Raw genomic sequence first — 13762 nt, 5'->3', positions numbered from 1 at the left:
TAGAGCAGGTGTCTCCAACTAGTTAATCGCGACCTACCAGTAATGAAATGAAATTAAATTAAATTACATTTATTGATTGATATAGACCTCATCCGAGATCCACAATATGTAAAAATAATATATACAGATTTCCAGTCCCATAGTATTACAATACCAGTAGCTCGTAGACTTCTTCAGATTAGCTCTCAGCCTTGAGTTTATTTTTATATAAGCTCAGGCCCACATTTTTCTTTTGAAGTTAAGGGAAGGCTATGTTTATTATACATTCTTATCACCAGGCTACAGATAGCAGGGTGTTGGACCTGGCCTTTTGTTACAGGTTTATCCCCAAACATTTTCCCTTTTGCCTCCTATTTTCTGACCTGTTTTTGTTGGCTTTAGGACTCTGGGTATTTTGCCACTGCTGATCAGTGCTAAAGTGCATACATTGTAATGTAATATATATATATATATATATATATATATATATATATATATATATATATATATATATATATTCCAAAAAGAGCGGGTTCCTCCTGAGATTGAGCACGGTGTCAGGTGATGCGCGATGCTGGCGGAAACAACGACCGGACATTAATTACCAACAAATAGTCCAATAAAGCGCACACTTGAACAGTCCACTGCTAGTGCAACAAGAGTTTAATACTCAGATGCTACGCGTTTCGGCAGTAAAACTTAATCAAGGCAGCGTAGCGTCTGAGTATTAAACTCTTGTTTACACTAGCAGTGGACTGTTCAATTGTGCGCTTTATTGGACTATTTGTTGATATATATATATATATATATATATATATATATATATATATATATATATATATATATATATATATATATATAAACAACCAAAGTTTCCTGCGCGTCGCCACTCACTCCCAGCTGGCGCAGAGACACAAAGCACAGACCAAATTTCACGGTATTCAATTTCTTTATTCGCTTGTCGGTTCCATAACGTTTCGGCACCCCTGTGCCTTGCTCACATGACAGCGATAGTGAGTGAGGGTGAAACATTTAAAGTAAAAGTGCTCAATTTTGATTGGATAATTTCATATAGACCTAGAGAGCGGGCTTATAAGCGGGATATTGACTGTATAATACAGGGGCATATTTAACAAAAAATCACCAAATTGCACTGATGTACCAATATAATGGCTATTAATAATTATCAAATATGTAGTCGGACACTTTGTGCAAAATATCGAAAAATTACTATAAACAACAATAAGCACTTTTCCTATAGATCAGTCGTTAAACTAATACATTCTAGTAATACCTATTAACGACATCCATATAGTTGATCACTGTTGTATATGTATACAATAGATATTAATAAACATTTCAAAATGATTCAATATTCTTTACATAATATCATATATTTCAAAGAGATTTTCTCATGGTTAAATACCTTTGATAAAAGCACAGTATCATAAACAATTCATATATTTACAATTAGAAAAAGTCAGATAAACCCTATAACATTTATACAACCATGCCATCTCAAATTATCCATTATACTAGATTTGAATAAGACACAATCATATACATCAATCCATGATATAAATAACTGCCCTTCCCCGGTCTATTAATTGTGCTGTTTTTTTATATATTCAAAAGTGCTATATATCCTACCAAAAACAACCTAACAGAATACTGACTTCTTGTGACATATTCCGTTTGTGCAAAACCCTAATAGAAAAAGTGCTTGGTGCAATTGAAAAAAAAAATTTTAAAGAATTTTTTTGTGTTCATTACTGCTGATGATATTACAGACATAGATCCTTACACTATTTAACTGAATCCGGATTGGTACATAAGGTAAGGTAAGGAACCTAAATCGACATTTAACTGCACATTCTAATATTCCTATGGTTATCAATGACAAAGTCATTTACTGTTAAGTTGTAATATATATCTAGTTTCAAGTTTTCTTAATTTCATATAGACCTAGAGAGCGGGCTTATAAGCGGGATATTGACTGTATAATACAGGGGCATATTTAACAAAAAATCACCAAATTGCACTGATGTACCAATATAATGGCTATTAATAATTATCAAATATGTAGTCGGACACTTTGTGCAAAATATCGAAAAATTACTATAAACAACAATAAGCACTTTTCCTATAGATCAGTCGTTAAACTAATACATTCTAGTAATACCTATTAACGACATCCATATAGTTGATCACTGTTGTATATGTATACAATAGATATTAATAAACATTTCAAAATGATTCAATATTCTTTACATAATATCATATATTTCAAAGAGATTTTCTCATGGTTAAATACCTTTGATAAAAGCACAGTATCATAAACAATTCATATATTTACAATTAGAAAAAGTCAGATAAACCCTATAACATTTATACAACCATGCCATCTCAAATTATCCATTATACTAGATTTGAATAAGACACAATCATATACATCAATCCATGATATAAATAACTGCCCTTCCCCGGTCTATTAATTGTGCTGTTTTTTTATATATTCAAAAGTGCTATATATCCTACCAAAAACAACCTAACAGAATACTGACTTCTTGTGACATATTCCGTTTGTGCAAAACCCTAATAGAAAAAGTGCTTGGTGCAATTGAAAAAAAAATTTTTTAAGAATTTTTTTGTGTTCATTACTGCTGATGATATTACAGACATAGATCCTTACACTATTTAACTGAATCCGGATTGGTACATAAGGTAAGGTAAGGAACCTAAATCGACATTTAACTGCACATTCTAATATTCCTATGGTTATCAATGACAAAGTCATTTACTGTTAAGTTGTAATATATATCTAGTTTCAAGTTTTCTTAATTTCGCCTCTCTGTTACCATCCCTCCTGCTTGCCAAAACAGAGTCCACCACAAAGTATCTGAGGTCTTTGTTGTCTTTGTTGTCACTATTGTGGTGGGTTTTAAAATGACGTGCAACACGGTATGTATTATCCTGTGTTGTAATAGCACGTAAATGTTGGAGAATCCGTTTATGTACAGGGAGCTTAGTGCTGCCCACATATTGCAATGGGCAAGAGCATTCCAGGACATATACGGCAAAATCTGTTTTGCACGTAAGGGTTTTGGTGATTTTGTGTTCTTTGTTGCTAAACCCATCCTGATAACCTGTACGATTGATCCCATGTGTGCAAGCTTTGCAGGATTTGCACTTATGGAATCCTCCCTTGTTCTGAAACCATACTGTTTTGGCGAGTACCTCCGGTCCTGTATCCACCAGTCTGTCTCTCATATTGGGAGCTCTACTGTACGTGATACTGACCCGTTTGGGAAGACTATGCCCAATGATAGGGTCCTGTAAGACTATAGGCCAGTTTTTGTTAATGATTCTCCTCACCTCCTTGTGGTGGGAACTGTTGCCTGTTTTAATCCTAAAGGTTCCATCACCTAGAATGGACCTGGAGTCAGTAGTTGTTTTCTCAGTAGCTGTACGGGTGGAAATGTTACTTTTGGTCAGTAGGGATTGGCGATTGAGGTTTTTAGATTTATTTATAGCCTCATCAATGGTTTTCTGACTATATCCGCTGTCTCTGAATCTCTTGGCACTTGCAGCTTGAGCATCCATTAAATCATGATCATTGCTGCACAATCTACGTAGACGAAGCATCTCGCCATACAGAATACTCATGATAAGGTGGCCTGGGCGTGTGCTTCCTGCATAGAGTGTAGTGTTTCCCGCAGTACATTTACGGTAGAGTTTAGTCTCCAGAATATTGTTCAGTATGTACACTAGTGTGTCTAGAAAGGGTACTGATGTTGACTCAATTCAGCTGTAAAGTGAATATTAAGTTCATTATCATTGAGGCAATCGATAAATTCCAATGCCTGCTCCTTTTCCCCCCTCCATACAACGAACAAGTCATCTATGAACCTATGCCAACTAATGACATGGTTCTCCATTTCATGTTGGTAACGGGATTGGAGAACCAGTTCCTCCCAAGCTCCCATGTGAAGACACGCAAAGCTTGGGGAGAAACTGGCCCCCATAGCTACACCCTGCAGTTGTCTATAGATCAGACTGTTGTACATAAATATATTATGTTTGAGGCAAAAGTTCAACATTGAAATTAGCATATCATTGTGTTGATGAAACCTGCCATCCCTCCTCCCCAAGTAATGCTGTACAGCTGCCACACCATCCGAGTGGCGAATACTCGTGTAAAGGGATGTAACATCGAGGGCTATTAGCTAATCACCCCCTCGTACCTGTATATCGCTGATTTTCGACAGGAAATCCCCCGTGTCCTTGACATAGGATTTCAATCCTTTAACATAATTTTGGAGGAAATAGTCTATATATATAGATGTCCGTTCCAATAGACTCCCCCTGGCCGAGATGATGGGTCTGCCAGGGGGATTATTCCTGTCTTTGTGGACTTTTGGGATGAAGTATAGAGAGTGTATCACAGGGTGGTCCATTTTTAAATATTCATATTCGGATTCACTTAAAAGTTTTTGTGATTTCCATTTTTGCAACAACAGATGGTATTCACCTTGCATATTCTTAACTTCATCCCCCTTGAGTCTTTCATAGTGGTCCCGATTATTAAGTTGACGAAATGCCACCTTGTCATAGTCCGATCTGGTAAGAAGCACAATGTTGCCCCCTTTGTCACTGGGGCGGACGATCACTTTATTGTCCTTCTTGAACCTCTCCACCAATAACTCAAAATCAGATGTTATTTGATCATGTCTGTATTTTGTCTTACTTATTTTACCATGTAGGTCCTTAAGATCACTCACCCGATTCTCATGAAATACGTCAATTACATCTCGGGGCATGATAGGGCAAAATGTCGATGGAGGTTTGAACGGGGTGAGTGGCTTAGTCAGGTTTGTCTTATTCGATATAGATGGTGTTGGAGATAATGTATCAGATCCAATACTATCACTGATGTTATGACTGAGTGTATCATCACCATCGTTCATCCATAGGGTATCCAGTTCTTGGGTCAGTGAGGGATCTTGTTCCGCCTCACAGGTTACACTAGTGATCCCCCCTTGGCGTATTTTATGGTACTTTTTCAGTTTCAATTTGCGAGTTGCTTTATGAAAATCTACACGAGTAGCTGCATAGTTCAAATTTGTTTTAGGAGCATATGACAAACCCAATCTAAGGATTTCTTCCTCCCTGGTGGTCAGTTGCATAGGTGTTTAATTTATTATTGTTTGCTCCGTGTGGTCACTCATTTTTTGTACCATTGACCCCTGCCTCTCTTCTTCTGTTGATTTGTGTTCCCTTGACTTTGCCCTCGCCCTCGCCCTCCTCCTTCTTTTGCGGGTGTAGTTTTTCCATTTTCTTTGTAATTTTTTCTCGTTCCCGGTTTTAGGGATCGGAGGCGTACCTCGCATAAAAAAATAATCTCTTCGCCCGGAGATGGTTTTTTGCCACTACTTGCGGCATCAGGGTCCCTAGATTCCAATTCGTTTTCACTTCCTGGTTCTGAACTGAAGTCAGAGGCTGTTGTATCTCCGGTGTTTGGTTGTACACGTTTGTGATTTGTTTTTCCTTGTGTATTTTGTTGTGTACCCCCAGCCGGTCTCAGCACTCCATCATACTTTCTCGAGAAAGTGAAAATTTGCCCTAAAAGATAGTCCTGTCTATCCCTTGCAAATTTGTAGGTTTTTCGTGCAATAATTTTCTCTTCTTCCTTTATATATATATATATATATATATATATATATATATATTCATGCAAAATGATTACTAGTATGTACCAGCCACATATCGACCATGCAGGGTTGGTGGTCTAGATGACCATGGAAATAGTAGAGGGTACTTACACATATCACTATATTTAAGTAAGGTCTAGACCAAAGGACTCTATGGTCCAGTTGAAGGCAGGAGCCGAAACGCGTAGACCGTCCATTTGACACACTTTCTTTTTGCACATGGTGTGTAAATAATAAAAAACGTGAAGAAACCATCTGTTGCAGTGCCGTGTCTTTGTCTACGAACTTGTAGAAAGAAGAAGCTGTGATAATATATATATATATATATATATATATATATATATATATATATATATATATATATATATCCACAAGTTTGTAGGCTCTTTTTGGGATCAGTCCCATCGTCGGTTGGTGCAAAAGCCGGCAAGAACCAAACGCCGGATAAATTATCTCCCGATATTGCGTGATCAAGACACCACGGTGTCGAAACGCGTAGCAGTGTTGCGGTAAATAAATCTTGGTGATTTGTACTTGGCCTCTGAGTGTGCAATTTTCATATTCAAAGTAAACGGGATATATATATGTACATATATATATATATATATATATATATATATATATATATATATATATATATATATATATATATATATATATATATATATATATATATATATATATATATATATATATATATATATATATATATATATATATATATATATATATCCACAAGAAACTCCTCTTGTCACCGAAACACAGGAGACAGACCACAAGACCAGATGTCAGGTTTCTTTTTTATTTACTCAAGTTCATGGAAAAGTGCATAACGCGTTTCGGGCTACTAGAGCCCTTGTTCACATGCAACCAATGTTTGTACATTTTTTATTTTTATAGTGCACACTTTCCCCAATCGCCTCCGCCCCCTCAATACATCACGTGATCATGGAAATCAAAGACATATTCAAAATAGAAAAGCCTATATGTCCGTATAAATACATAGATACATTTAAATAAAATCACATATGTACACAAGTTTGAGCCAGAAGTCTCCGGATAAATCCATCAAAATACTTGTATCTAGAGGGGGGCAAAAAAAAGGGCGAATTATAAAAAATCCTTCTTTAAATAGTGTTGCAGGGTTTCTGTACTCACACAGAACTGTGCACAGAGGAGTGGAACCTCGGCAAATTAGGGTGTCCCAAAACTTACCTTAGCAACCAACTCACCCCTTACCGAGCTAGCTACAGTGTCTCATTGGACATATCAAACTTCCAATGTTTAGACAAACCAGAACATGAACTTACAGTACCTCAGGGTACGTGGAACTCATGAACACTCTTTCGTTATATTATCATTACAAACCAGAACATGGAGTAAAGAAGACACATGTGCATTTGAAATGTTTATTTACTAATGCCGTCTTCTCAGGCGCAGTATCTTAGATAATACAAGTATGCTTATTATCAGTAGCAAAATTATCAGCATAGTTACTAAGACATAAAAAGCGAATGGTGACAGCATGTTAACATGCTGTAATGAATAAGAGTTAACAACACTTATATCTCACCCTCCCTAACACATATATTATATTATTAGCTAAGAAGGTCTCTTTGGGTTGTTTTAGGGCGGGCCCATACCTTAGTGTCCTAGCATGAAGGAATCACATCAGCATACACCAGCTCTCTCTCTGCATGTGCACCGCATCAAGTGTGTTAACAATTCTCGTGCAAAGCAATATCAATCCCGCCTCAAGCCCAAGTTGGCAAAGGCTGCACTTGTGTTATGACTATGAAGGCGTGGAGATCAGACCTCATAACAATACCATATCGTGTTGCTCCTGAAACTTCAGCACTCTCCGTGCAGACATGGTTTATTAAACAAAACTGATATCAGAGCAATAACATATTATTCTCACATACACCACGGCAAACCACTAGGTTGAAAGCTAAGTCAACAATTAAGGGTCGTGTGCAGAAGTTGCAAGAAAGGAAAAATGGCGTTTAAATCTCAAATGTACCTATGCTAACTTAACACGATATAAGGATATATAGGAGCTATACAACACCCCCCCATGATCCGAGAACGGACTAAATAAGATAACAGAAGTGCCATCACATGAGAGCAGAATCCAACAATAAACGAGCATGAATAAAAATTCAATTATAAAAACTAATGCTAAAAAATTGACCACAAGTATAATGTGGCTCAAGCCAATAGGCAAGCAAAAAAAAAAATGTCTTGACCAAAAGTCAATAAAATCAAGGAAATGCTATCAATCAGCATGTCAATTTGAGGCAGTGTTTATGATAAGACTGTATATGAAAAGTAAGCTGCAACAGCCTCCAGGAGGAAGTCACTGTCCTCATCCGAAAACAGTTCAGCCATCCAATTTAAAAGATGAAAGGAACATACGTGATCTCCCAGCACCGGATCCTCTATAACCATCAGAGGACAGCTCGGTGGGTTTTCAAGAAAACTTCGTTCCAAGAAATTTTGCGCTGCCGACAACACATCCCAGGGACCCATTAGTCCATGTGCCACCGCCAAGGCCATAATCCTTTCGTCAGAACAAACCAACTCGTGAGCAATGATAGGACTCATCAGTTGATCAAAATCGACGTCAGAAGAAATCGGTCCGCAGAGACACAAATCAATGGCCCAAAGGAAATCACAGGTCAGGCAGCGAAATACAGGCTGGACACAGGTGAAATAGGAGAACCGAAAAGATAATCCAAACGCCGTGCTTAGAGTCGCCAACGGCAGTGTGCCATAATAATCAAGCATGCGGTTGCGAAACCGCGTCAGTAGCAGTTGAGCGTGGTCTTGCACAGGAAGGGCATCCATATTTAAAAAGGCAGAAAACCACCAAAGCGCCAGCCGCTAATGCAAGTAAAAATGGGAACCCTCCAAATAAGGATGAAAAAATAGAATGGAAGAAGGCAGGGATGACTCCAAAAATCTTCTCAAAGGAAGTCACGAGACCACCGCTAACAACTTTAAAAAAATGTGCTAGGCCCGTTGTGGAGGATGCGTTAAAGATAGAACGAACCATGGCTCCGAAATGCAAAGGCAAATCAGTATTTAAAAGAGCCTGAACCTCCGTACGGGTGTTAGCAATGTGAAGCACGAAAGTTTCACGGCCGAGCTCAAGGCCACCTCTTTCTGGGACAAAAGAGCTCTTATTCTAGCCATGCCGCTGAATTCTGCTCCCAAGGTCGGTATCTGTGGCCAAATGGAAGACTCCCTATGTTCACGTGTGGGAGGATAAAGAACATTTCTGCAGCAAATAACTCGCTCACTTACTGTTACTATGAAAGCTATACCTTTAATTAACCCACAACAATTTTCATTATTGAGCATTAAATAACTACCATTCTCTAACAATTTAAACGTGGGGATGATAGCAGGAACTGGCGTGCCCTGTAAAACGCAAGCCATATTCGGTCGGTCCTTGTTACATGAACCGTGTAACTGTATGTGTCTGCACATTAAAGAATGATCTGGCGTCTCAGTACACTCATCCCCTGTTAGATAAACCTCCTGTTCATCCTTGAAACATCTGTATGTGTATGGGAGTGACCAGACCTCATGAAGAAAACCGCTACCTAAGGGTTCAAAACGACCTATTGGCACATATTTCATACAATTTGAAAACTTATATAAAGCAAAAGGCAGTGTTATTAAACCGTGGATAAGCCACGTAGCAGCAGTGGCTTCTGCCACAGAAAAAGGTAAAGATTCCAACCTTTCAATATGTAGCATAGAAAAGGAAGCATCACGCATTGAAAGCAAGCGTTGTTTGTCTGTCAAATTAAACGGTGCAAATAAAGAGGAAACGTTCATGTATCCCCAGGGAACTTTACCCATTTTCAGAGTCTGAAGTGTCCATGCAAACTGCATGATTGACCGTAATTGATTTTGACCATGGTATAATACTGACACTTCATCATGCACAATATCAACAACAGACGACACAATATTATCTAATGTGTAAATTCTAGAGGAAAGCACGTTAATGCTATTGTCAACAACTGCAAGCACTTTCTCAAGATTCGCCTGATCAATAGCCCTAAGGCGTGAAGCAGCCTCAATCTGTGACAGTTTCCAAATTTCATTGTAAACCCCATATAACCACCTTTTCGACCTGCCACTAGCTGGGCCTTTAATGAAATCATTCAAATCCACGTCTGCATTCAGTTTGGAAAGGTGATACTTAACCGCAGGTAAGGTTGAATGTTTCAGCCAAGCTTGACACAACTTGCCCACCGAGTAAGAGGTGACAGTATGACTCAAATCAAACCGGGGATCAGATCTAACAGTCCTAAAACCGTCAGTTATATTTAAAAATCTTTTTTGGCAAGAATCAGCACTACGGTGCCAAAGCAGCCAACCCTTAGGATTCATACTGGAAATGTTAAAGGAGGAATTAAGAAGCAGAGCCTGTATATCTTTAATGGACAATTGAGTAAAATTACTCCAATCCTCATATTCCTCCAACTCCGGGAAAGACGGGGTGTTTAACCTTTTAGATGTAGCCAATCCAAAGTGTCAGACTCTCGATTGTATTTTTTACACAGGAACAGAGATGCTAATTCCCAAATCCACCCCAACAGCAACTTGGAGCTTGATACAACAAGTCTCCACAGAGGCTATTATGGGGGAAGGAGGATATTGGATAAAATAACAAAAGAGAAAGAGAGAAGAGACGTTTCTGGTGAGTTTCTTCAGTAGTCCGCCCTGCAGACCGCTTTGCTGAAGACCTGTAACCAAGAATTACATCAGTATACTTCTACTACTTCTATGGCTTCTTAAACTCTTATCTCTCACTACCTTACCCTCTAACTTCCAGAACTCTGCTCCTCTTCTAGTTGTGTGCGTGCGTTCTTAATGCGTGTTGTTTTCTAATGGCAGGAGGTTTCTGTCTGCAATTATAAGATACACCTATTAGATAACCTTTTATTCCTATACTGCCTCTTATTTTCCTATAGAGCCTTACTTACTTATTTATCTATTTCTCCTTGTATCTTTCCTTTCTTTATCTCTTGCTCTCTGCCTTATCTGTTTTTTTGTTCTTTTCTGGCACACCTGTAATGCATTAATACTTATTAGTCACCTAACCCTCTTATTACTTTTGTTGTTGTTTATGTTCTTATGAACTACTAACTTACTGTGCTTTTCTTTGTGGCTTTTCTTATTAGTAATAATTCTTCTGCATTTCTTGTATTTTCTCTTTCAGTATTTGGTCGTTTTTGCTCAAGAAGCTAACTGGAAAAGAATTACTTCTTGCCTTGGGTGAGTATCTGTCTTGTTTTGATAACCTTGTTGATTTGAACACAATGACTCTTTTACTTTAATATATATTTAACCATTTCTCGCGTTTCCTCTGTTTACATTAGAATTGGCTAAACTGCATACAGATGCCACTGTTTCAAATCGAGTATTAGTTCATTTTCTGTTCATTTACGCTTTCTTAGAAATTCAAAGTGCTTATGATTTTAAGACGAGATAGCCATTAATCACTTAGCTCTGGTTTTCGTCTTCGTCAACCTTTTCTCAAGACTGCTGAGGGAAACACTTGTGACTCGACGTCTCCTCTTCGAAATCACGCTACTCGAGCTTTCTTCAAAACAGCACTCGGGTTCAGAAAGGTTTGCTGCGAAACCCTATCCTCTCAGACTAATTTATTTTAACAATTAACAACGTTGACTCTCTGACTAGAAATTACGGACACTTCTGTAACGCTTCCGTTTACGGTCAAATCCTCGGTGAAGTGCGCAGTTCTCCAGCAGCGCGCGCTCCTCACCAGGATTCGCCAGCGTTCTCTGCAAAGACTAGAACGCTACTGGCTACTCGATTCTGGCGGCCTTCTCAGGCGCCATTTTCGAGTTAAATCTGTCCAAGTCGCGTACCTGAGCCTTTCTTGCGTTAACGACCCTATTTGCAACTGGGGAGGCCTGACAGTACCCTCCAACAAGGTAGATTCTCCCCTCCGGAGTTTGGTTGGAAATTGTCGATGAAAGGCCTTCACTAATCTTGGAGCATGAACATCATCTTCTCGTTCCCAAGATCTTTCCTCAGGCCCATAGCCTTTCCAGTCTACAAGATAATACAACTCTCCCCTTAATTCTTTCGAGTCAAGGATCTCTTTGACTTCAAACTCTGTACCAGTCTCTAGCTGCAAGGGCCTCGGAGGTAAGTTTTTTCGCAAGTTCTCTGGTGCCTTTTTCAGTAAGGATATGTGGAAAACTGGATGGATTTTCAACTTGGATGGTAATTGAATTCGATAGGTCACCGAGTTTACCTTTTCTTCTACCTGATATGGACCTATAAACCTCGGTTGAAATTTTCGGTTCCCTTTTAGTCTTAGATTTTTTGTACTTAACCATACCTTGTCTCCTACTTCTAACTGAGGTCCTGCTCGCCTCTTCCTGTCTGCATAGACCTTGTATTTTTCCTTAGCTTTTCTTAGATTTTCGATTGCACTCTGATGCACTTGCTCTAATTGTGTCACTACCTCCTCTACTGCTGGAACTGAGATTTCCACCTGTCTGAGAGTCGAATTTGGGTGCCTACCATAGTTCATGAAGAAAGGGGAAAACCCTGTGGAAACATTTCCTGCATTGTTATGAGCAAACTCTGCAGCCCAAAGATAGTCTGACCAGTTACCTCCTTGTTTCAAAAGAAACAATCTCAGATACTGTTCAAGTTCTTGGTTCACTCTCTCGGTTTGACCGTCCGTTTCTGGATGATAACTGGTGGAAAACCGGACTTCTGTACCCAATCCTTCCATGAATGATTTCCAAAAGTGGGAAATAAACTGGGGACCTCTGTCCGTTATCACTATTTTCGGGATTCCATGGATTCTCACTATCTGAGCGCTGAAATGAGCCGCCAACTGTTTAGCTGTCGGCACTCCTTTCAGGGCGGAAAAGTGAGCCATCTTAGAAAAAGAATCTACCACTACTAAAATGGTGTTATACCCCTGACTAAGTGGTAAATCTGTGATGAGGTCCAGTGTAACAGTGTGCCAAGGATACGGTGGAGTGGGCAGGGGTAGGAGCAACCCTTTTGGGGCCTGTCTTTCAGATTTTCCCTGAGCGCAAATCTCGCAAGTTTTAACATACTGCTCTATATCTCGAGACATTCCAGGCCACCAATAGTGTCGCTGGACCAGTTCCTTGGTCTTTGTCTCCCCTTTGTGTCCAGCCAATTTTGCATCATGACTTTCTTTCATTATTTGTTGCTGCAATTCTTTGGTGGGAATATATAAAGCTCCTTGGTAGTATGGTAACTGAGCACGAATCTCTCCTCCTTCTTTCCTTGCCCAATCTTCCATTGCCTTCCCATCCATTGCTTCTGAGATTCCTTGCTCTAAATCAACTGAAGAGATTGCTCCAATAATTTTTTCACTGGGGATAATTGACTGATCTCTTATTGGCGTCTTTTGATTTTCGGTATCAATTCGAGAGAGAGCGTCTGCTTTTCCATTTTGGGCTCCTGGTCGATAAGTAATGATGAAGTCATAATCAGCGAAATACAGTGACCATCGTAATTGTCTTGGGGTCAAGGTTCTCGCTGTTTTCAAAAATTTTAAATTTCTATGATCTGTGTACACGGTGACTTGATGCTGTGCTCCCATCAGGTGGTGTCTCCAATCCTTGAATGCGTCCTTTATGGCCAACAACTCTTTCTCAGTTATGGTATAGTTAACTTCTGCCGGGGTTAACTTCCTTGATCTATAAGCAACTGGATGTAGTTGCCCCGTTAACTTGTTTCGTTGAGATAAGACTCCTCCCACGGCTTGATCGGAGGCGTCCGTCTCCACAAAGAAAGGCTCCGTTGGATCTGCGTGTTGTAGGATTGGGGCTGTAGTAAAACTTTTCTTTAGGGTTTTGAAGGCTTCTTCTGCATCAGTCGTCCATTCGAATTTTGTCCCTTTCTTTAACAGTCTAGTGAGTGGCAGAATCTTGTGTGAAAACTCATTAATGAATCTCCGGTAAAAATTGGCGAAGCCAATAAAACTTTGCACTTCCTTGACGCTCTCTGGAGACTTCCAATTAGTCACA

Source organism: Lissotriton helveticus, chromosome 4_1, assembly GCF_964261635.1.
Source record: "Lissotriton helveticus chromosome 4_1, aLisHel1.1, whole genome shotgun sequence".
Classification (NCBI taxonomy): Eukaryota; Metazoa; Chordata; class Amphibia; order Caudata; family Salamandridae; genus Lissotriton; species Lissotriton helveticus.
The sequence above is the reverse complement of the archived record's forward strand: the minus strand, read 5'-3'. Positions refer to the sequence as shown.